This window comes from Ochlerotatus camptorhynchus, unplaced genomic scaffold, assembly GCF_037179485.1.
Source record: "Ochlerotatus camptorhynchus isolate MF236.1 unplaced genomic scaffold, CSIRO-AGI_Acam_v1.1 ptg000188l, whole genome shotgun sequence".
Taxonomy (NCBI): Eukaryota; Metazoa; Arthropoda; class Insecta; order Diptera; family Culicidae; genus Ochlerotatus; species Ochlerotatus camptorhynchus.
Window position 1 is genome coordinate 1145033 of NW_027040678.1, and position 22478 is coordinate 1167510.

Genomic DNA, 22478 nt, shown 5'->3' on the forward strand with positions numbered 1-22478 from the left:
AAGTTCTTCGAGAAACTAACGGAACTTTCAAGAATCTGATCCTTCCATGAACTTCCGGGAAGTGCATTGAAGTTTCGAGGAATTTTACTTTAGAGAACCCTAAAACATTTTTTGGGAAGTTTCAACTTCTGGGAAGCTGAAATGGAATTTATGGGCAGTTCCAAGGAAACTTCTTGGAACTTCTTCGTGAAATGCTGGGAAGTTTTGAGCAGTTTTCTTAAAAATTGCTGGAATTTTTAAGCAGTTCCCTCGGAACTTTCCTCACAACACCTCTCAATTCCTTTCGGAGGTCTGTTAAGTTCCCTTACTATTGTCCAAAAGCTGTCAGATAATGCAGTTCCGGAACATATCTTTAGTCCCCCGCTCCTTTCCAAATTTTTTTTAACTTTCCTGAAGTTCATCTAGAACTGCTAAGAAGTCCTCCCAAAATATATCTCTGAACTTCTCTTAAAGTTTTTATTGATGTTAAATCTACACTCTAAGAAAAATTGATGTAAATTTAGGTGCTCTGAGACTGACATATGCGAGCGTCAATGTTGACATAAAATTAAGTCATAATAGACGCTAAATTCAATTCAATCAAACGTAATTTCGAACTTTTCAGTCTGGGAGCACTTAATTTTACATGACATGTTTTTTTACGTGTCATCCTTTATGTCAACCCCAACAATTGTGGATCACCTCCATTTGATTAACACGCTAGACTGACAGATCCATAATTATTTTTAGCTGATCATGCATAATTGTGGGGTCAGTGTACCTAAAGAAGCTATCTTCGTGAAACACGTTTACCATGTTCTATTTAGCTTCATCGAAACTGTTCATATTTCACCCACTGGAGCTGGAACTGTGGACATCACCTATACGTCGTCTTGCGAGGCCTCCTTGAACGCCCGTAAATTCACGATTAGTTCCCCAGACGGATGCTCAATCAACTCATAAGATTGATGTTGAGGCTAATTCGTTCAGATTTGATTTGCCCAATTCGATGCATTGATCCGGTGGGCAAACTTGATCAACTCCTCTGATGAAACCGGCTGCTTGGCGGTTTTGTTAATATTAATGTATAGGTAATATTGTCGCTATAAAGAGCAACCCTTTTCCCATGACTCAAGGCTCGTCTACGCAAACCAACACCATAATCGGGTTATGCCTTGTTCAGACTACAGAGTTATAACATGTTATAGCGCTATCTTGAGGGCGGTTTCTGTGTTGCAACTATTTTTTTTTTCTTTGATTTGTTTTCCGTCGATCTTGTTTTTCGTGCTGAGCACCAATGCTACCGACGCCAGGGAGGCAACTCCCACACCTGGACCCTACCTATCGACCCATCAACTCATGAACAGAGGACCAACGGCTTTACTTCGTCGTGATCAGAGATGTTATGCCTCAGAACATCCCGGTGGCGCCGACTGGGATTGAACCCAGGCCTGCTGGGGTGAGAGGTAATCACGCTTACCACTACACCACCGGCGTCGTTGTTGCAACTATTTGACAACCGTTATAACATGTTATAACTCTGTACGTACTATTAGGGAATGTTTCCCCTATCCGATGTTGCTGTTAATTTACGTTTGGTCGGCGAGGAATGAACTATCAATGTTTTGTTAATAAAAGTTGATAATACCTTTTTAATTGTTGGTCTACAATATATTGAATTGGTTCTGATTTTGGATAGAACAAAGTTATATTTGCCAGACTATAAACATAGCTACTATGATAGGTACCGGTCAGCTTCTGTCAGATCGAAGCTCTTTTTTGCACCCGATTTGCAGTCTCTATTCCTTTTCTTATGTTCCTAAAATAAAATTCTCTCTGGTCACCCAATGAAGAATATATTAATTAGCTTTCACAAGCGTAACCAAAATTAAAAATTCAATTTGAATACTACAGAATTCACAACTGACCCTTATTTCCTTTTGCCCAATTTCCACCCTATTTTGACACCAAACATCCAACCAGGCAGCCAACAACCTAGTACAAAAGACAAAGTATCCTCTTCTTGCGCTCTATAGTAGTAGCAAAAAGTAGCTGCAGCAGCACGGCAACAGTAGCACGCTTCATGAATACGAAATCGAGCAATAACACAAGAAATATTAAAATATTAATCAATTGCTCTCGGACACTCGCTGTGCTTTTCGCCGTGCCACGCTGTGCTAGGCAGAGAGAATATTTAATTTCGCAATCGCAATTCTACAACAACCCATTCCATGCTGTTTCTCTTCTTTCTTCCCCTCCTCCGTGCAGCATCGACACTGAACTGTAATTGAAGTTCCGCGAAGTGCAACCTCTGGCTCATTTGCACTTTTTGAAGTAAATGCAACGACACGGTGGGAAAGTTACACACCAAACTACCAAATTTGAAGAAACAAAAAAAAAATACAACCAGAGCAAATGGATCAAAAGAGTGCAAAAGTGAATATTTCAGGAGATTTCTGTTTTCACAAGTTCCCGACCGCTGCTACCTACTGATCTTTTGCTGTCATCAAGTGGATTTCGTGACTGTCGACGATCGTCGAGTCAATGCTGATGGTTAGGTTGGCATCAAAGTGGAGAATCGAAGCTGCCGCAAGGAAAAGTTCACCGAAGAATAATATTTGTGAAAATTGATTGCTTTTGAGCGAAGAAAGTGGCAGACGTAGCAGTGAAAATATTGAATATATATCGAGAATAATACAAAAACGGAAATTGATCACCATTATTGCCCTTCAGGCATACGGGAAAGGAGCGATTGGAAATGCAAGAAAAATACGAATAGTTGATTGAAACGTACCGGACGTTGGCTCTCGGTAGTGAAGGTGATGGCAGACAGCTGAATGGGAAAGGAGTTTGGAAATTCAAGAACCTGAAAAAGTTTAATAACGACCGGATATTGGGTACTGAATGCTATCATTTGCATCACCAATTCCGTCTTGGTAGGTAATAAATTGTAGCATCCAAGGACATTTAACAGCATTTGTGTCATTTCACTGAATGCCATTTAATCTTAAATTAAAACCTGAGAACTCCATAATCCCGTTTATACTTTTCCAATCAAACGAAGTATATCCGTGAGGGTTGACAATCTCCATCAACACCTTCATCCAGGCCAGAGATTTGAACAAAATCCGGTGAAAAATATCTAAAAAAAAATTGATGAACAAAGAAGAATCACACTATCATAGAGCAGGTGGAAAAAGGTGGCCTGTGTAACGAATGATATCGCTCAGTGGGTTGAATGTTGTGACTGCTGCTGTATAGAAGATTTCACCCGACCATTGTTGGAAGTTGCCCGTAGGCCAGAAAAAAAATATAGAATCCCAGTCCCAGTGATCGAAATCAGTGCACGCTCGATTGAAGCCGATGGTGGTGATTTATTGTGTGTTTATATGGAGCCATAACCATCATCCATCCTATAGGTTCGTTATTGTTACGGATGGCTCCTAGCGCTATAGTGCAATAGATGTCTACTACATACCGTTGAATGTTAGTGAGTATCTGTGCCAGGCTTCAGTGACCTAAAAAAGAAGAAGAAGAAGACGAAGCACGGTGATTCTCGTCCGCCTGTCAGTATCTGTGTCTAGCTATTTGTCTGGAGGCAGATGATGTAATATTTGTCCAGGACCGGGAGGAAATCACACGGGACGGATTTGGCCCAGAACGATTGCCCATAACGGACATCGATCGTCGTCCAGTTGCTGTCCGAATGGCAAAAGGTGAGCCCATTTAGTATCTAGTTAAATGGTTACATTCGCTTGATTGATGGGTTTATCGGTTAACGCGTCGACAGATTGAGAAGATTGATTTATGGCAAAGGATTGCTACGGACATGCTTGTCGTTTTTGGGCAGGGGAGGGGGGGGGGGGTTGGTAACTCATAGTTGAATTTGCAGATGATTAGCGTATGGGTCAGTCCATATCAAGTGACAGAGCAATAACATCTACAGATTACTTTAAGAGACTTGAAGCCACAATATTAAATAGTTAAGGGTTGTGTCCCAAGCACGACCGCATTATAGACGTAGGACCAGTGCTGCAAAATCTCGACAATACACGGTGATATTGACAATTCTGCCTTGGTCACTCATTTGAGTTAACAGTCATCATCAAGGCAAACCATGTCAATTGTCAATGACAATGCTGTCAGTGACCAACATGTTTATATTTTGTTTTATTAACTAAATTTGTAACGAAATCTAATGACTTGAGCAACACAATTACATGGAGCCGTTAAAGTGAACAAGCATCTACATCCCGAACTGCTTGGATAAAAAATAATGTGACACAGAATGCACGAAATAACACTTTTGGTTACCAAATGAATCTTTGTCATTGATTAAAAAATGAATGAGATTTTGACGAAGGATTTTTGAGGATCAAGTCTGTCAGTGACCATGTGAAATACAATTTTGTCAATATCGCGCGAAAGTCTGTCAATGACAATGACAAATCTCAGCACTGCGTAGGGCTACGAGATTGTTTTATTACTTGATTTCATTATTAATTGCAAAATGATTGATTTAAAAAATTTATTCAAAAATAATCAAATTTAAATATGGGAACATTTAATATCCTTTATTGAATTCAATTTTCATATTTCAAAACTCAGTTCCTATTCCATTCAAAATTAGGTTCCAAACATGTACAATAGTATGTCGCTTTTTAAAATGCATTTCATATAACAAATCTGTATAAAATACATTTAAGTACGTTACACCACATTATTACACTTCAATGTTGCAAAATTATGACATATAAACTGAATCTCATTCGAGATTGTCTTTTATCTGTGTTCAAACAAAAATCTATCAAATATCGAACGCTGCAATTCAATAAATTTAACGTCAATTAATTTTTTTCGTATTGACATACACACTTAGAAAAAAATATTAAAGTATAGGTGCTCTGAGACTGACATATACGAGCGTCATTTTTGACATTTGATTGAGTCATAAAAGACGCGAAATTCATCTCAATCAAACGTACCTTCGAACTTTTCAGTGATAATTAAGAACTAAGCTGTCTACTATACAATAGGTCGTGTTGATAGCAAACTTTTATCTAGTCGAGATGCCGATTTAAGAAAGCCATTAGTATCAAATGGCACTAGTGTTAAGCAGGGTTGCTTCCACTCACTTGCTATAAAACAATGTTTTTCGGAATTTTGAAATCATTCGATGATTTAATGCTATGTTGTACTTCTAAGTAACAAGAAGAGGGTGTAAATTATGTGTTTGTCTCATAAAACCTGTCAATTTCGCTATCAGAGCGTCACAATCAGCGATCTTATGATTCGTGAGCGTTCAATCAGAGTGAGCGCTCATGAATCGTTAAATTGCTGATTGTGTCGCAATGAAAGCAATATTGACAGGTTGTATGTGTCAAACACATTCTTCACGACCTCTTCTTGTAACTTACAAGTACTAATTATTATTATAATATCTAATGTTTTCATAATTCAGAAAAACATTTTTTTGTAACAAGTAAGTGGAAGTAACCCTGGTGTTAAGTGATTTTTTCGAGTGAGATACGATAGGTTTTGTCATACAGAACTGAAGACAACAAACTTCTATCTAGTCGTACTGTCAAGTTAAAGCAAGCAATATGATGTCAAATTGCACACTACCATGGTGAGTGAATTCTGAATTGAGCTGTCCATCATCGAATAGGTCTTATTCATCAAAACAACTTTTCCCAACACGGCTACCTTCTATCTAGTCGAAGTCGCAAGTTAAAGCAATAAGAAGTGAAATGGTATGCTTGCAATAAGAAATAAAAAAGTATACTCTAGTGTGATGTACACAATCCAATAAGTCTCTTGCACTTAAAATCTTTTCCAAAGACAGAAACCTTTTATCTACGCAAGATCCCAAGTAACAATTTTGGTTTTATGAGGGTTCTGTAGACCATGATTTAGACTTATATCATGCTTCAAAACCTCGATAAAACTTGCAATGTTACTTGGGATATCAAGTTAAGGAAATAATATAATAGTGCCACCTGGAAGACGAATTATGAACTCAACTGTTCACCTTCCAATAAGCCTTATGCATCTGAACAGCTATGATGAAGACCGCAACCCAGTGATGTCATGGTAAATTTGGAACTGGTTACTCATTTAGAATTACCCTTTGCGCCTTTGTAGGAAATAAATAATCTTTTTTTTTCAATAACTGGTTACCCTGGAGGGTTACCAGTTCTAACCACCATGAACTTTTCACTTAAAATCGTGAAAGTGGTGTTACTCACTGAGTGAGTCAAATTTGAAATGACGAAAATTGAGAAAAAAATTATCCAGGCCGATAAAAGTAACTCAATACCTGAGTTGAATTCAACTCACAATTGCATCACATTGGGCACTATAGGGATGAATACCCTTTAAACAATTTCAAAGTGCGCGCCGTTTAAATGCAGTTTTAGCTATTCAACGGGGTTCTACGGTATTCAAGAAGTTTTTACTAGAAAATCGAGGAAAAATTGTCTCATTCACTAATGAAGACAAATTCGATTCAATTTTGAGTGAATCTCATTGGCCGTGTACTAGTGTACTTATGACTTAAAAAACGTACATTTTTCTTTTATTTTTGTCTAGCGGATTTTTGAGGATAGTTGTACTCACTTTTTACTATTTTGATAGAAATTCTACTCAATTTTGAGATAGTCTCATCGGTCGTTTACGGCGTTTAAGGATTTGACAACCATCAATCTCCAAACGATCTGAAGCAAAACGTACAGAAAAACGCTTTTATAACCTCGCAACCGGTCGTTTCTCTCTGTTCTATTGATAGTCATGGCAAGCGCGCACGTGATTGGTTGGTTGTGGCCTGAAAGTTTGATCGATTTTCAATAGTTTACTTGTAATGAATTACTATTATCTTTATTCCAAACAACTCTTATATCAATTCTGAATCAAAGGGTGTGAAAATAAGTTAAATCCATCGATAAATGGCCAAGTTATAACCGTTTAAAAGCTAACACTATTTCGTTACACATTTTTTTTTTTGATTTGCACCCCAGTATAGTCCACAAAGACGTAGTCCTACTTAAAAAAAATTTGGATCCCAGGGAGGGATCTCCGGAAACTCTCACACTCCGGTTTGAATCAAAAGTGGTGGGTCTTCTTATTTTAGGCTAAAACTAAAAACTCCAAGGTTTTATGCCTATCGGTCTACCCCCGGCATTATAGTCTTCTTCAATCCTTTTGGCCATTTTTTAGTGAACTCCAATTTTAATTTTTACATATCTCTGGTACCAATAAAGATACAAACGACATTGAGTAACTTTTTTGAAAAATTTTGAACGTAAATTCATATTTTGTGATAGTAGTTTTTCTATAGTGTTGCCAACTCTGCGATTTCTTCATTTGAAAAATTTAAATGCAAGTTAATCGAAATGCCCTCTATTTTTTAATATTTTGATGGCAACCAAGTTTTCAGCAGACATTTTTACATAAGAATCACTTAACGAGAAAAACAAAATTGTGTGCTGTCAAAATATAGTGTGTTCTATTTTTAAGCTGGCTTGGTGAAAATATGTTAACAGTGGGCAAATTCGTTTCTGGAAAATAGTAAGGCTGACCTTGATTCGGTTGTTTTCAGATTATTATCATGTTATGTAATAAGTATCATCAGGTTTGTATCCATGTAACCATGAATCAGGCTGACGACCAGTGAATTGTAAAATAGGAAAAACGTGGAGTATCGGGTAAAAAAAAAGCATTTTTTGTCCTTTCTCCAGGATTCTGGTTGTTAAGGCCTTGGTTTGTTTTTCAGGATTTTATCACTTTGAAGAATTAGGAGCATTTAGAAAGAATTCTAGGGATGTCAAGGAGTTATGATTAGAACTCTTGCGTTGGAGTGAACAAAATTCTTAGGTGATTGTGAGAAGAGCTCTAGGTGAAATTTATAGAAGATCTGAGTGGAATTTTAAGCTGATCCATGATGATTGTGAGGAGGGTATCAAGTCAAATTTTAATAGATATTCCATGTAAATTTTGAGAATAATTTCAAGAGAGTTTTGATGAGGGTTCCTAGGGAATTCTTGGAAGTACTTTGAGGCTGTTGAATTATGATGATAGTTCCATAATTACGGGCCCTAATTCAAAGGAAGTTTTGAAGATAAGTCCAAGTGGATTCTATAGACAATTCTAAGGAAATTTGGAAAAACATACCAAGAGAATCGAATTTTGAGGCTACGATTGCCATGAAGTTATGATATCAGTTTGAAGGAAATTCCCAGGATAATATCAAGAACATACGGAGAAGTATTTCAAGATAATTCTATGGTGAATTCCACCTGAATTTTCAGAAGTATACAGCTGAGACTATTTTGTGCAGATTTTGAAGACATTTCAGAAGAATTCTGAGAAGAAATAATTGTGAAAGGAAGCTTCAGAAAATTCTTGGGAGAAGCATCAAAAAATTTAAAAAATCTTGGAGTGAAATCCAATAATCTTTGGAGTGTTCTTCAGAAAATTATCAAAGAGAATCTAATGTTAATGTTAGGGGAATTCTGCAAAAAACCTCTGTAAAGGAATGATTCTAAGGAAACTATTTAGAACACTACAAAGAAAGAGTATTGATTGAATCATCAACATGGTTAAAATATAGCCAAATGTTCATGATTTAGGACGCAGAAAAAATGCTGCTGTCGTAGGTAATATAAGGCCAAACCCGTTTATTCTAGTCAGCAATTGCATTGGGTTTTATGCTTAATTTAAATAATTTATTACAACCGGACAATTCAACACCATTCCGGGAATAAAACGAAAAAAAAAACGCTATTCGAAATCAGACTTGACTTTAAATCATCTTAATTTCTTGTATTTGTATGGTTTACATGTTTGGATTTGAATTTCAAACGACACATATGCGTTTTTTCAGTCTTAGTTCTTGTGTTATTTTTAATTATTTTTTACCGGGCCTAGCCCTAACAAGCCAGTAACGCTGGTGGATCACCTTTTTGTGGTGCGGTACTGGTACAAGATTTATCTCCATACCCTAGTCCTGTCAACTTTGTAACCGCAATGTAGTCCCATCGTGATTTTATTTAATGTACTGTGAACTTAACTAACCGTTCACCAATTCCAAGCGTTAGTTTTGTTGGCTAATCAAGTGTTTCTTTAAATATACTGTAAGTTGTATGCTATCTCGAAGACACAAACCACCACTGCGCCACCTATTTTTTGACCCGGTAGTTAATGCCCCATATTTAGAATTTAAATCAATTGCGTCGTAGAGAGTTGAACAGATTCTGGGTATTATATTATTAAAACAATAAACGGCTTCGTTTAATCTCTCTGTAATCTACCAATAGGAGGAAATTGCGCAGTAAAATTTAGGCTGTACCCAATCTATCCGGCGTCATCTTGTTCAATTGTGTGGAGTGCTTTGAAGAGATAAGTCGAAGATATTTTGAAGTGGTTTAAAAATTGTTAAAAGGTGTTAATTTAAAAAAAGTAATAAACGGTTAATTAAACTCGAAGTAAGTCTTCGCGCGTTTATTAGTAGTATTTTTTTATGTTTTTAACAAATTTTTTTTAGTACATTGTCGAACATTAGCGACCAAATTTTGTTGAGCGAAATAGTGTTCGTAAAGAACGTTTAATATCTGTGAATTATAAAACTACGAAATTCAGGTAAGCCTAATAAGTATGCGACTAGTGAGCAAATTTATAAAATAAATAATTCGCGTTGAATAGGACAATTGTGCCCAAGCAACGTGGGCGGTTAGTGCGGGTTCGTACAGGAGGTTCGCCCAGGAGGCTAGTACCGGACTCAAGCAGTGCCTGAATTTTCGGATTGGCTTTCGGTTTGCTCTTTCGCCCAGTGTGCAGCGAAGACACAGACGTATATTTTGAACCGTTTGCCAGCGGTTGCTTGCGAATTCCGACCAGTTCACCATCCGTCAGACCCTGGCTGTGCAATATCTTCCGTTCGTCGTATCACTGTGTTTTCGCAAGGCAATAAGTCGCAAGGTGTCGACCGAGCGAAATTCTGGCTGGTAACTCCACGCACAGTGGGGACGCATTTACCCCGAAATATACACTGGCGCGCGAAACACGTGAGTAGACCCACTACGGCTAGAGCCCGAAGCCGCCAACTCGTTGGTGACGACCAACGGAACCGAAAGGTTTTATCGATTGAGAATTTGGCATCTTGTATCGTGGGATCCTAACTATGAGGGACGTCCGACGCGGGAGATGCGAAGAAGTTAAAGGTCAGATCTGAACAGTTTGTTACTCACAATACACTTTAGTAATAGATTAATTTAAACGCTAAAAACCAGTAAAGTGTGACGTCACCTTAGGGCATTAGGTTTGCTTGAATTCGAAATAAATTTAGCTCTGAATTCGAACTTTACAATTTCAAATATCGGTTGAGCTTGATGAATTTAGTCGTTTTGAATTACGCGAGCGATTAATAAATAATAAATTACTTCTAGTTTAGTTGTAGCTCTCCACTTTATTTCGCGTCACGCAATAAAATTTTAATTAATAATTAGATTGGTTTAAGTTTCTTATTTCCTAAACAATTCCCCTATGATAGATTATAGAGTTGTCTTTTTTTAGTATTTTTCTGATTTGATGTAAATATTGGTTGAATTTTGTTTGATTGCCGTACGACGTTTGGGTTCAAAAGTGAGACCTCTGATTCTGGGACAACTGTGTAACCTGCCCTGAGAAGGCAGTTTCATCCCGGGCAGTACTACCTGAGTAACGGTCCTTCTTCTGAAGGTGGCGCATAAATCGTTTACTTTGTGGGAACAGAAGGGAGCGTTACAACTTAACTTGCTGTTTTATAACTTTTTTTACTTTGAGCGCATTAATCAAAAATCATCTATAGAGAAGTTTTTCTCCTGCCGTCCAAACAACTACAAAACTTCAGTGGAATTATTCCTTACATTACTTTTAAAATTTGCTCAGGAATTCCTCATAATATGCTTACGGAGTTCCACTATTAGTTTCCATGAAATTCTCATCGGTATTGCATTGGAATACTCCATGGAATTAATTTCAGGCTCTCCTTAGAATTCCCTTGAAAATCTCTTCACAATTCTTCTGGAATACACCTTCAATTTAATTTGGTTATATCCTCAGAACTTCAATAGAATTCCCCTGAAATTATATCCAGAACTCCCTTGGAATTCTATTCAGAATTCTTTTAAAATTTTCCTTAAAATTCATCTGTAACTCTCATCACAATTCCTAGCCAGTACTCCTTGGCATTCATTAAGTGTTCGCCTCTTCTCTGGTGGAATGCTTAAATAATCTTTTAACTATCCTTCTCACCTCAGAGTTCTACATGGTACCAAATTGAAGCTCAGAGCTACCTAGGATTCCTTCTCAGAACCCCCTTGGAAAACTCCTGAGCATTTACCAGGAATCAAAAGAACCTCAGAATTAGCTTGGAAGCATTCCATAGAATTCGCTTGAAGTTCTCCTTAAAACTAAAATTAACTTCCAGTTAGAACTCTTTTAAAATTCTCCTTAGATTCCCTGTAAGTTCGCCGCTTCAGAAATACTCAAGGTAATGCCATCAAATTCTAGAATCATGAATATTTTTTCAAGTCCATACACTTTGAACATTTCCTAAAATCAATATTGATATTGCAAGATCCGAAACATAAATCTTTGTTTCAAAATCTTGCAAATTTCTTTTAGCTTAGATTTTAAGGTCCAGGAATTGAAAATTTTCTATAATTATATATTTTTTTCTTTTTCAGAATCTGACAAATCCGACTCAAGGTTTTTAATTTTCAATTAATCTCACAGCCTTCAAATCTTAAAAATTTGTCTCGGATTTCAATTTCAAAATTTCTTAAACAACTTAAAACATTATTGCTTCTAATTCGTGTTTATCCCAGTAGCGTTCCAGACTTCGAAACATTTCTTTGAAATTTAAATATTAGAGGCTGTGAAAAGCTTTGGAGTTTGCGCTCTTTAAAAAAACGTCAGCTGATACATTGAAGTCGAACATATAAAAGAAGTTGTTGAATTGCCGGCTGATTGCTCAAATTGGCTCGTGTTGTGTATAATTTCGGCGCCGGGGTTCCAAAAACAGAAAGTCGAAGACGAAGAGGCCTCTCAGGGGCATACATACTTAGCTGAGACAGCAGTGTTGGACAGTCAATGTCACCCGTAAACAGCTTTCCAGCGAACATAGCTTGAGCGACCGTCCGTCTCACCTCTAAAGGGTGTCCACGATGAAATTGCCACACACAAAATTTTATTCGCAAAATTCGAATTTTCATCCGATTGCCATCCAATTTTCAGGGATTGAGAAATAACTATTAAACTTCATTTTACCATTTTACTCGTATTTTATTTACAGTCCATACGCAAATGCCCGCACCTTGGCCTTAACCCCGGCCATAAGATTCTGCACAACCTGTAAATCAACCGTTTTTTGCATGTAAACCCATACTTTCTTCAGTTCCTCGACTGTCTTCACTACCTTAGGTCGTTTAAGAAGGTGCTGCTTCATAATCGCCCAGTACTTCTCGATGGGGTGGAGCTCCGGAGTGTTGGGAGGGTTGAACATTTTCGGCACGAAATTGACCTTATTGTCCGCATACCACTTCAGCACGTCCTTGGAGTAGTGGCATGAGGCCAAATCCGGCCAGAAGATTGTTGGGACGTTGTGGGCCTTCAGGAGAGGAAGCAGCCGCTTCTGGAGGCACTCTTTTATGTACACCTGTCCGTTCATCGTGTCCTGGGTCACGAAAGGTGCACTCCGCTTCCCGCACGTGCAGATGGCTTGCCAAACCAGGAATTTCTTCGCAAATTTGGACATCTTCTGAGTGCGGACATGCTCCGGAACGCTGAACTTATCCTTGGCCGTGAAAAACAGGTTGCCGGGGATCTGTTTGAAGTCGGCCTTCACATATGTTTCGTCGTCCATGATGCAGCATTCAACTTTCGTCAGCATGTTGAGGTACAACTTCCTGGCACGGGTTTTGGCGGACTTGTTCTGCTTCTCGTCGCGATTAGGGGCCTTTTGTACCTTGAACGTTCGAAGCCCAGTCTTAGTTTTGGCCTTCTGGACAAAACTTCGGCTTAGGTGCAGCTTCTTAGCCACATCCCTAACGGAGGCGTTCGGATTTCGGTTGAAGGCCCCAACTACGCGGTTGTGATTTTTGGTGTTGTACGGAATACTTTTTCCTTCACTTCTGGGCTTCCGATCGGTGGTCAACCGTTCCTCGAACCGCTTAATCACTCGCGACACCGTGGAATTCGCGATTCCCAACGTTTTAGCGATGGAACGATGCGAGAGATCCTTGTTCTCGTGATGAATGCGCAAGATTTTATCACGCACGAGCTGTTCTTTCGACTCCATTTCCGCGAGTTTTGATCACAGGACTTTAAAACTTGCAGGATGTAAATAATGCACTATGAACTAAATCCACCCAAATTTTCATTAAATTCTACCCAACGGTTAAAAAGTTAGAGCAATTTCATAGTGTGGCAATTTCATCGTGGACACCCTTTAATGGTTGGATTCCCAGGAGACGGCAACGCTCCTCGTACGGTGGCAAGTTCGTTGGGTCACGCCAGTTGAGGAAACGAAGAGCGTATCTCACAAACTTGCGTTGAACGGATCCAATTCTAGTGATCCAGCTAGCATGAAAAGGGCACCAAACAACTAAACTTGACTCCAATAATGATCTCAAAAGCGAGTAGTAGAGTGACTTGAGGTATAGCGGGTCACGGAACTCGTCGGCTATTTTGAAAATAAAGCCCAATTGTCGATTAGCTCTGGAGATGATGTCGTTGTAGTGAACTCTGAAAGTGAGTCTGCAGTCCAAGGTAACGCCGAGATCCTTTATGTGCTCTACACGAGCAAGACAGCGTCTGTAGAGAACATTGGGCCGTATGAATAAAAAGAGTTTACTTTACTTTCCCGTGCTTGTCTTACGGGAAAAGTAAAGTAAACGCTTTTATTCATACGACCTATTGTCAAACATTATTGGTTCGATTTTTCGATGATGATAGACCGATGTCAATCATACAAGGTTTGGAACAACATGCTGTTGGTGTTAGAAGCAAAAATGTTGAAAACATTGCTGAGCAAACGAATGACAATGTCACGGCAGCACAACATTCCATACTGCGAATGACAGACGTGTCGTCACAGAAAACAGCTGTTTCGTGTAAAAATATAAATACTGCGATGAAATATGAACACCACTGAACATTCCCACATTTCACTAATACCAATAAGCCGGTTGGGCCATACCTTGTATAATTGACATCGCTACTAAACATATCGCACCATATAAAAAATCGACCAAAGGAGGCATAGACATGTGGAAATATCGACTTATGGAGAGTACGATATACGCTAACTTGAAAATACCCATTAATGAGGAAACTTTTACCCATTTTAGAGAAAAACTGCTTAACTCATGAAATGAGAAAAACCAACATTACACATTAATGAGTATTCGTAAAATAATTCTGATCATTAGATGATTGAGTTCTGCTAGAAACATTGCTGACATCTCTAAACCGGGTCTTATCTCCAGTATATCATCAATCAGTATCAATCGATCAGAAATATTTCTAAGCATCTTTAAGATTTAATCATTTTTCAAAGCTATTGAAAACTGCGAAAAGCTATTTCCCTAACACAGATTTCAAAGTTGAATTCCATCCGGTCTCACCAAACGGTGTTTATTCAAAGTGGTGTTCTCCAGTACACAACAAAAAGCTGCCTGCAAGTACCAAGGCTGGCCTCAACTGCTGATCCGTTGTCCGGTGTCCGGTCGTTTAAATCTAACATACCATGTATTTTAAGGCAACATTGGGGGTGCAATTTTAAAAACCCAAAGTCGGTTGTGGCATGAAAGTTGACTGATTTCGATCCAGAGATGATGGATATTAATTCTTAATACGCCAATCGAAAGGAATTATTCTTCATATCTGCTAAAATTAAGACTTTATCACATAAATGGCCCTATTGAAAATTGCACGAATGTGCAACTGTTGCTATGATAGTTAAAATTATCACCGATTGCCTGCGAAAAGCGATTTCCCTAACACAGATTTCAAAGTTGAATTCCAATTGAATTATTTAATCACCGCGTGGTGAGTGGTGGTGATCTCCAGTACACAACAAAAGGCTGCCTGCGAGTTCGCAGCTGCAGCCTACATGAGCATCGTGAGTCGCTGTGGGCCATCTATGTCAAGCGCGTCATACTAAAGAGTGTAAACAGAGAGAACCTCGCTCAAATTCCTATTCCTACACAAAACACAAGCTCCTGCTGCAGTTAGCAAATAAGATTTATTATATAAGACCATGTAGTTCTACGTCACCAGTGCGTACAACCCCATAGGGCTGTCCCTTGTAGTTTTTCAATTAAGGTGGAACTTTTGCCCCACCTTATTCCATACGTTAGAACGACGGCTAAAATTTCAACAGGCAACAGGCCCAGCTTATTACTAGTGAAGTCGACCCTGGCCACTTATCATTGAATTCTTTTGCTACAAAACTTAGAGTGGTGTGAGTTTTGGACAACATGAACTGAGTATAACCCGCACGTTCTCTTAAGTTGAAGAGCGTTTTAAGATTGGGGAACCTGCAGGTCGTTTTCGGAGATAAATCTTTGATTTCAGAATCATGGAGCGTTTGTCCTGAGTTTGCTTCATTAAAACTTACTGTCAGATGTATGGATTAAATAAAAAGCTTCTATGTAATACTTCAAATGGTTGGGGCCTCCCTTAACTCATTCAGTAAAGGCGCAGCTACAAAGCAAGACCATGCTGGAGGTGGCTGGGTTCGATTCCCGGTCCAGTCTAGGAATTTTTCGGGTTGGAAAATTTCTCGACTTCCCTGGGCATGGACTTGCTTGCCACACAATTATGCCAATGCAAAAATGGTACAGACATCGAAAGCTCTCTATTAATAACTGTGGAAGTGCATCTAGAACACTAAGTTGAGAGCACGCAATAAGCTAAGGTCTGTGCTAAATCAGTTTAAAAAAAAAAGTTGTGCGGGTTTTGGTCATGTGAAGCAAAATTTGTGATACAGTATTTTTCACAGCTGCAAAATGGCCTTTCCCCCGATAGACCACATTGCTTGCCATCCGGAAGTCCTTTAATCTATTAACAGAGACCTGTGGGACAGGCATGTACTTCTACATACAGTCGGGTATCCTTATTCCCGGATGGTTTTTTGTTGAACGCATTCCTCCGAATATGCTATCCTTTTCAGCGAACTGACGGTGTCCAAGTTTCCCGAAAATAAAATACGGACGAAATAATTATCCGGGAATAAGGATTTCTCACTGTACAACTATTAGCCAAGAAATTTTCTCGATACAATGCTTTACTCGATAATACGTTGCATACATTTCTATTAGCTTCAAGCATAAAGGAAACTTTCTCGAGCAAGCATATTTCATGAAAGAGAAACTTTCCCCTGTTATCTGCATGTCTAAAAAAGTGAGAAGTTTGTATTGAAAACTTTCCCCCTCCGCACAGTAGCCCTGCCTTCTGTAATCTATCGTCTATCCGGACTTTTAAGGTACTTGTTCGTTTGCCACCCCGCAGGAACGAACAAAAGACAAAAATTACACGGCCCTGGAGGAAGGGAAAACTACTGGAAAACTACTAGGTAGTAGGGTGGAGCACTACTTCGGGACTCACTTCCGACACGAGCGTTAAATTACGAATGTTGTAAAACAATTGTACGAGGCTGTCGGAAGACCGATTTAAAGTGGGGTGTGCCGAAGTGAAGTGAGGTATGTCGAAATGGTGCCACACCCTATCGTAGCTGGTACAGATAAAACTGCGGAAACCATCACCGTCGTCGTCGTTGTCGCCGACATCATCATCGTCCTCTCCGTGGTGCTCTCCGGTAACAATGGTACGGAAAATAGTCGACGACAGATGTGTTCGTTTCCTCGACATCCTTCCTATTTTGTCAGCTTCCGTACCGTTTGATTCTATTTTTTCTCGATAGAGAAGCAGAGCTCAGCTAGGCACAGTTCAAGTTGATCTTGTGTAGGGTAGGATGGTGCAAAACGCACCGTTTAAGCAAAATCGTCAATTGCTTGCGTATGGAAGCTAAAACCAAGGAGAAAGTAATTGAGTCTAGTTCATTATAATATTTTCTATGCAGATCGAGTGATTCCGAAGGAATTATTTGTGAAACCTCCAGATGAAAACAACCCCAATCCATTACCAGGGAAAAGCATATGAGGAAAAGTTATGGTTGTTTTTCTACAAGTGGGAATTTTACCCCAAGGATGCATTGTGGGCTGTTCTCCCCTACATGGATCCAACATCAGTAGTGAGAGATATAACATATCGGGCCATCAGCACCATCAGCGGCGTACGTTTGAAGTATGTAGCTAGTTCTTCCGTAGCAAATCCACCCGTCACTCTCCTCCGATCCGGGCCACGGAGAACGGATGCGAGGAGGAAGCTTTTACGAAAGTTAGTCACAGTTGTTCGTCGTGAAGTGGCACTTCCTCCATTTGATTCGTTCATACATTACCTTGGTCGGAACGGATGTGGAGTACTGGGGCATTCTTATATGTATTATGAGTACTTTTGTTGTACGTATATGTACATCCGCAATAGTACTAAGTACAATCAAACGGTAGCGAGCGCGCAAGTTTTACCACAAGTAGAAGAATGTTCACGAATCTCATGGTTATGTTATCTCTCTGTATGCTTCTTCTTCAAGTGTGCCACACAGCTTAAGTACCGTAATCCGGGGGCAAATTGATCACTGTTTATCGTAAATATCTTAATAAATTTCTACATAAAACTAAATTTAAAACAATGGTATGTGAGTCAGTGGTGGAGGAGCTATGCAATTTTATTATTAAAAAAAATATATAAACGATGTACACACAATTAGACGTCAATCTATAGCTTTCAATCACTGTTTTGCTAGAAAAATATTACATAGTAATTAAATTGAATACATTTTACAAAAGAAATTGCTATCTGCTCTTATGCTCTTAATTTAATCAGCTACAACTTAACGCAAGACCACTATTTGATTAGACTTCCTAATAATTAGTTATTAATTGATTTCGAAGCCGATAGCTTTCTGATAAGATTAAAGACTGTTCAGTTTATAAAACGGACAACATAAATTGACTGGAACTTTATCATTTTTCATTATATTCGAAATGCTTCTTCAGAACGTAGGGGAAATGGATGTAATGTCGGCCTAAATGCCCCTAATTTGGGCCCATACATAAATTCAGCAATTGACTAAATTTTCAATAGCGACCAAAAATATCCATTAGTACCGTCCCAATGTCGCGTTCATCTAGATAAAATTGAAAAATAGCTAATTTTTAACGATGGGCCCTATATTAGATCCATAGGCCAACATTAGAGCTATTTCCCCTATATAGATTAAGATCCAAGTAAAATTATACAATGGTTTAATGATAATCCACTTAAAGTTTTTAATTTTTTTTCTATGAGATCTTGTTCCTACACCTACATAGAATCCCTTAGGTAGAACATCTCATTCTTCACACTTAATTAGAGCGCACTGAGATGAAAAGTGTATTGATAGAGTAAATAGTCAGAACTAAATATATCAGCAATCAATTTGATATGCTCATAGATGAAGAGAACGATCCATCATTTAGCCAAAATTCCCATAAACTTTCCAGGCTTGATCCCAAGCAGGAAGAGGTTCCCCGCATTGTGATAACCACTTCCGATTCCATGCTCTTCGCACGGAACTTTTGAACTTCGTTAAATTCAAGCTATCACTTCAAATTGGCCGTCGGGTTGAATGCCGTGTATGTGATGTGATGTGAATAGAACCCACCATCAGTGCAAGGATTACCTATGACTGCAGATACTTCACTGGTTGTAAAGTTCTGCCTGATGGTTTGTTGCAGCAGGGTGAATCAACTTCATTGAAGACCTTTGGAAGACAAACGACAAGATGTACGTCACGTGAAAAGGGACTGGCAAATCCACGAACCCTTGTCCAGTCTACAAATCCTTTGAAACCCTTAGGCTGCTCCCCCAAACCCAGCATATAAAAATGTTTGATTAATGAAATGTATTCAAAAAAGGGATATTTAGAGAGAACAATCTTCAACTTGAACGTACTCACCAAATCAATATATCCGGGAGCGCATTCTCGATGCTTAATTTTCTCTAGTCATTTTTAAACAATTCCTCCTTCAGCAAATCCAACCACACAATAACTAAATATCACTTTTCTTCTTCATGCACGACCGTAAATTTCAAACGTTTACATTTTTTCTTAGCCTTCGCTTTAGCCTTATAATTTTTTAAAACCGTGTTTTTTTTAAACTAATGCATAACAGGAGCCACAAATGTTGACTTTATTATGTGTAAAACTCGGGTTATCAACAAGACATTTCGCAAGTTTTTGTATTCTTTCAAGGAAGAACCTTTCATAATAATTTAGGTCGGCAACTGATTTTTGGGTTTTGATAAATTCCGGGTAAATCATCAAGCGAAATACAACAAACGTATTAGTTCTTATAAAAAAAAAACATTCTGTTTTCGATTATTCCTCCTTATTCAGGAAACCCAAATTGATATGAAAATACCTACTTTGTAAATGTAAGCCCAGTTTTCTCAACAATTGTGCATGCTGCAAAAAATCTAACAAGACGTTTGGATTCAGGAAGGTCTATTCAACAAAATCCAAGCCTAATATTCAAAGGAAGGAGCCAAAATCTAGAACATAAAAACCAAATTTTAAAAAAACACGTACTTTGTTAATTTGAACCTGGCTTTGTGTATTATTGAACAAATAATCATCACGCATGAATTCAGCAAGGTTCATTCTATAAAATCCGAGCATAACTTTCAATGGACGGTATCAAAATCCACCTAGCAGAAAAGGAGACCCAAATTTCTAAAAACATACTTTTCGAATTACAAACCCGGTTCAACCTTCACGTATGGATTCAGCAAGGTTCATTCTATGAGATACAAGCCTATTTTTCAAAGATAGGAGCCGAAATTCAGTTCGGCAAAACAGCAAAATTAAATTTCTATAAAAATAGTATGGATTCAATATCAAAAACCACGCCTATTTTTCAAAAGAAGGAACCGATAATCAACTTGGCTGAACAAGAAACCCAAATTTCTATAAAAATACGTACTTTTGACAATTTAAGCCCAGTTTTCTAAAAAAACTATGCATGCTTAAAAAAATGTATCATTACGTATGGATTCATCAAGGTTCATTCTTTAAAATCCAAGCCTATTTTTCAAAGATCGGAGCCGAAATTCAATTCGATAAAACATAAAAATCAAATTTATATGAAAATACCTACTTTTGTGAAACTGGAGGCGAAGAAGCCCTGAAAGCCTCCTTAATAAAGAAAATCTAACCGAACCTACTTTTGTGAATATTAACCAGGTTCGTCCTTCACGTATGGATTCAGCAAGTTCCATTCTATAAAATACAAGCACAAATCCAACCTGCCTTCAAAAAAATCTACCATCACGTATGAACTCACAAAGGTCTATTCTATAAAATCCAAGCCTGTTTTTCAGAGGACGGAACCAAAACCCAACTTGGCTGATCAAGAAACCCATTTTTTTTTATAAAAATACGTACTCTTGAGGATGTAAACCTCAACGGCGCCGGTGGTGTAGTGGTAAGCGTGATTACCTCTCACTCCAGCAGGCCTGGATTCAATCCCAGTCGGCGTCGCCGGGATGTTCTGAGGCATAACATCTCTGATCACGCCTTCCTTCGGATGGGAAGTAAAGCCGTTGGTCCCCGGTTCATGAGTTGATGGGTCGATAGGTAGGGTCCAGGTGTGGGAGCTGCCTTCCTGGCACGTCGGTAGCATTGGTGCTCAGCACGGAAAACAAGATCGACGGAAAAAACAAACCAAAGGAAAAAAAAAGGATGTAAACCTCAACAATTGTGCTTGCTTAAAACAAAATTTACCATCAGGTATGGACGAAGCTCCATTGTTTAAAATATCAGCCTAATTTTCAAAGGATGTGAATCTCACAAAAACGAGGAAAAGGTCTAGGGGAGCGTTAAGTTAAAAGCTAGTTAAATCACTTCAGGAAAGCTCAGACTAAAATTAAATATAATTCAATCACTCAACAGAAAAGTTTGGACTTCCTAAGGAAGGTATTGAACCACTTAAAAAAAAATGGACTCTGTTTGGAAATTTTAAGCTAAAAAAAAGTGTCGGTTCACTTCGGAAAACTTTCAACACTTTTTGGAAAGCTAGTTAACAAAAATCTTGGGAAAATTTTAAACCCGTTCTGACAAGTTTGGTTTCAGTTTGGAAAAAGTTGAATAAATGCAGAAAGGATTCATTTAGGAAAGGGACTAAATCAGCTTAACCAATTATTTAAAGCTTGGGTTCGAGATATGTTTGATCGCTTCAGGAAAGCTTTGACAACTTAAAAAGGATTGAATAACATAACAGAAATGTTTAGACTTTGACAGAATAATGTTGATAACTTATTCGAAAGTTTGAACTCACTTCAAACAAAGTTCAGACTCAGTTTTGAATATGCTTTGAAAAGTGTTACCTTAATTAGGAATAACCTGATTCGTTTCTGATTTGGTCTTCATTCTAAACCAATTTTGAAAAGATTGGATTTAGCTTGGAAATTGTTGAATCATTGTAGAAAAAAAAAATATCTTTAAGTAGCATTGCAGCAGGTTTGTACCGTATGCGTGATAATGTTTGCACCATCGTGCACATAAGGTTCTCGGGTTGAATGCCGTGTATGCTGAAACCTTGAACGGATTCAAACGTCTTCTCAAGTATCTTACTGAGAAGCAACAAAAAAAATTTAACTTACGACACCAAAACTGAACGTCCGTTCAAGGTTGTCTTGAAAGGTCCCTGGATCAGATCAAAGATGAATTGACTAAATTACTTGGAGTTGAGCCAGTTAAAGTAATCAAAATGAAAATTAAATGCCGTCCTGGCGATCCTCGCAACGGAATTCTCAATGATTTTTTATTTAGATCGCTTCAAGCCCAGTGAACCAAGCAACCTCAAGGCTTAAGCAAAAACTAGCCTTATGATTCAGTTCCGAGTGAAGTGGAAACACTTCAGGGAAATTGGTGGAAATTTCCAAAACCTCAACCAATGCCGAAAGTACCAGGGATGGGGCCACGGAACTAAATGTTTCAGATGTGTATATTTAATTAAAATTTTATGAAAACTGTTACTTAATAGCTTAAACTTATAGTTTTCAGCCAAAAACTGGCTCGTGTGCCCTAATGCGAAGCTCCTATTTTTTAAAATCTGTTTGTAGTTTTCAGATTCGGTGAAGTAAACAGTTATGTTTGCATTAGCTATGGCTTGAACAGAAATTCACCCATCTTGGCATTGGAGTTTTGTGAACCTTTTTCTAGACTCTAACCGAACTGCGCCTGGGGCTAGTAAGGATCCCTTTGCATAAATATAGGAATGCTGAATGAGCAAAGTGCTACTTCTCATTGCTAGTTTATTTAAATTCATTTCTACTTCATATAGAACGAGCAGAAC

The 22478-nt window shown here is 38.3% G+C and overlaps 1 long non-coding RNA gene across 1 annotated transcript in view; it reads left to right on the forward strand.

Moving 5' to 3' along the window:
• LOC135702225 (uncharacterized) overlaps positions 1-22478 on the forward strand; it is a 161999-nt gene that overhangs the window by 17914 nt on the left and 121607 nt on the right. The window contains exon 2 of the long non-coding RNA XR_010517690.1: positions 2248-3695. This is a non-coding gene — a long non-coding RNA (uncharacterized LOC135702225). The remainder of the gene's footprint in view (positions 1-2247; positions 3696-22478) is intronic.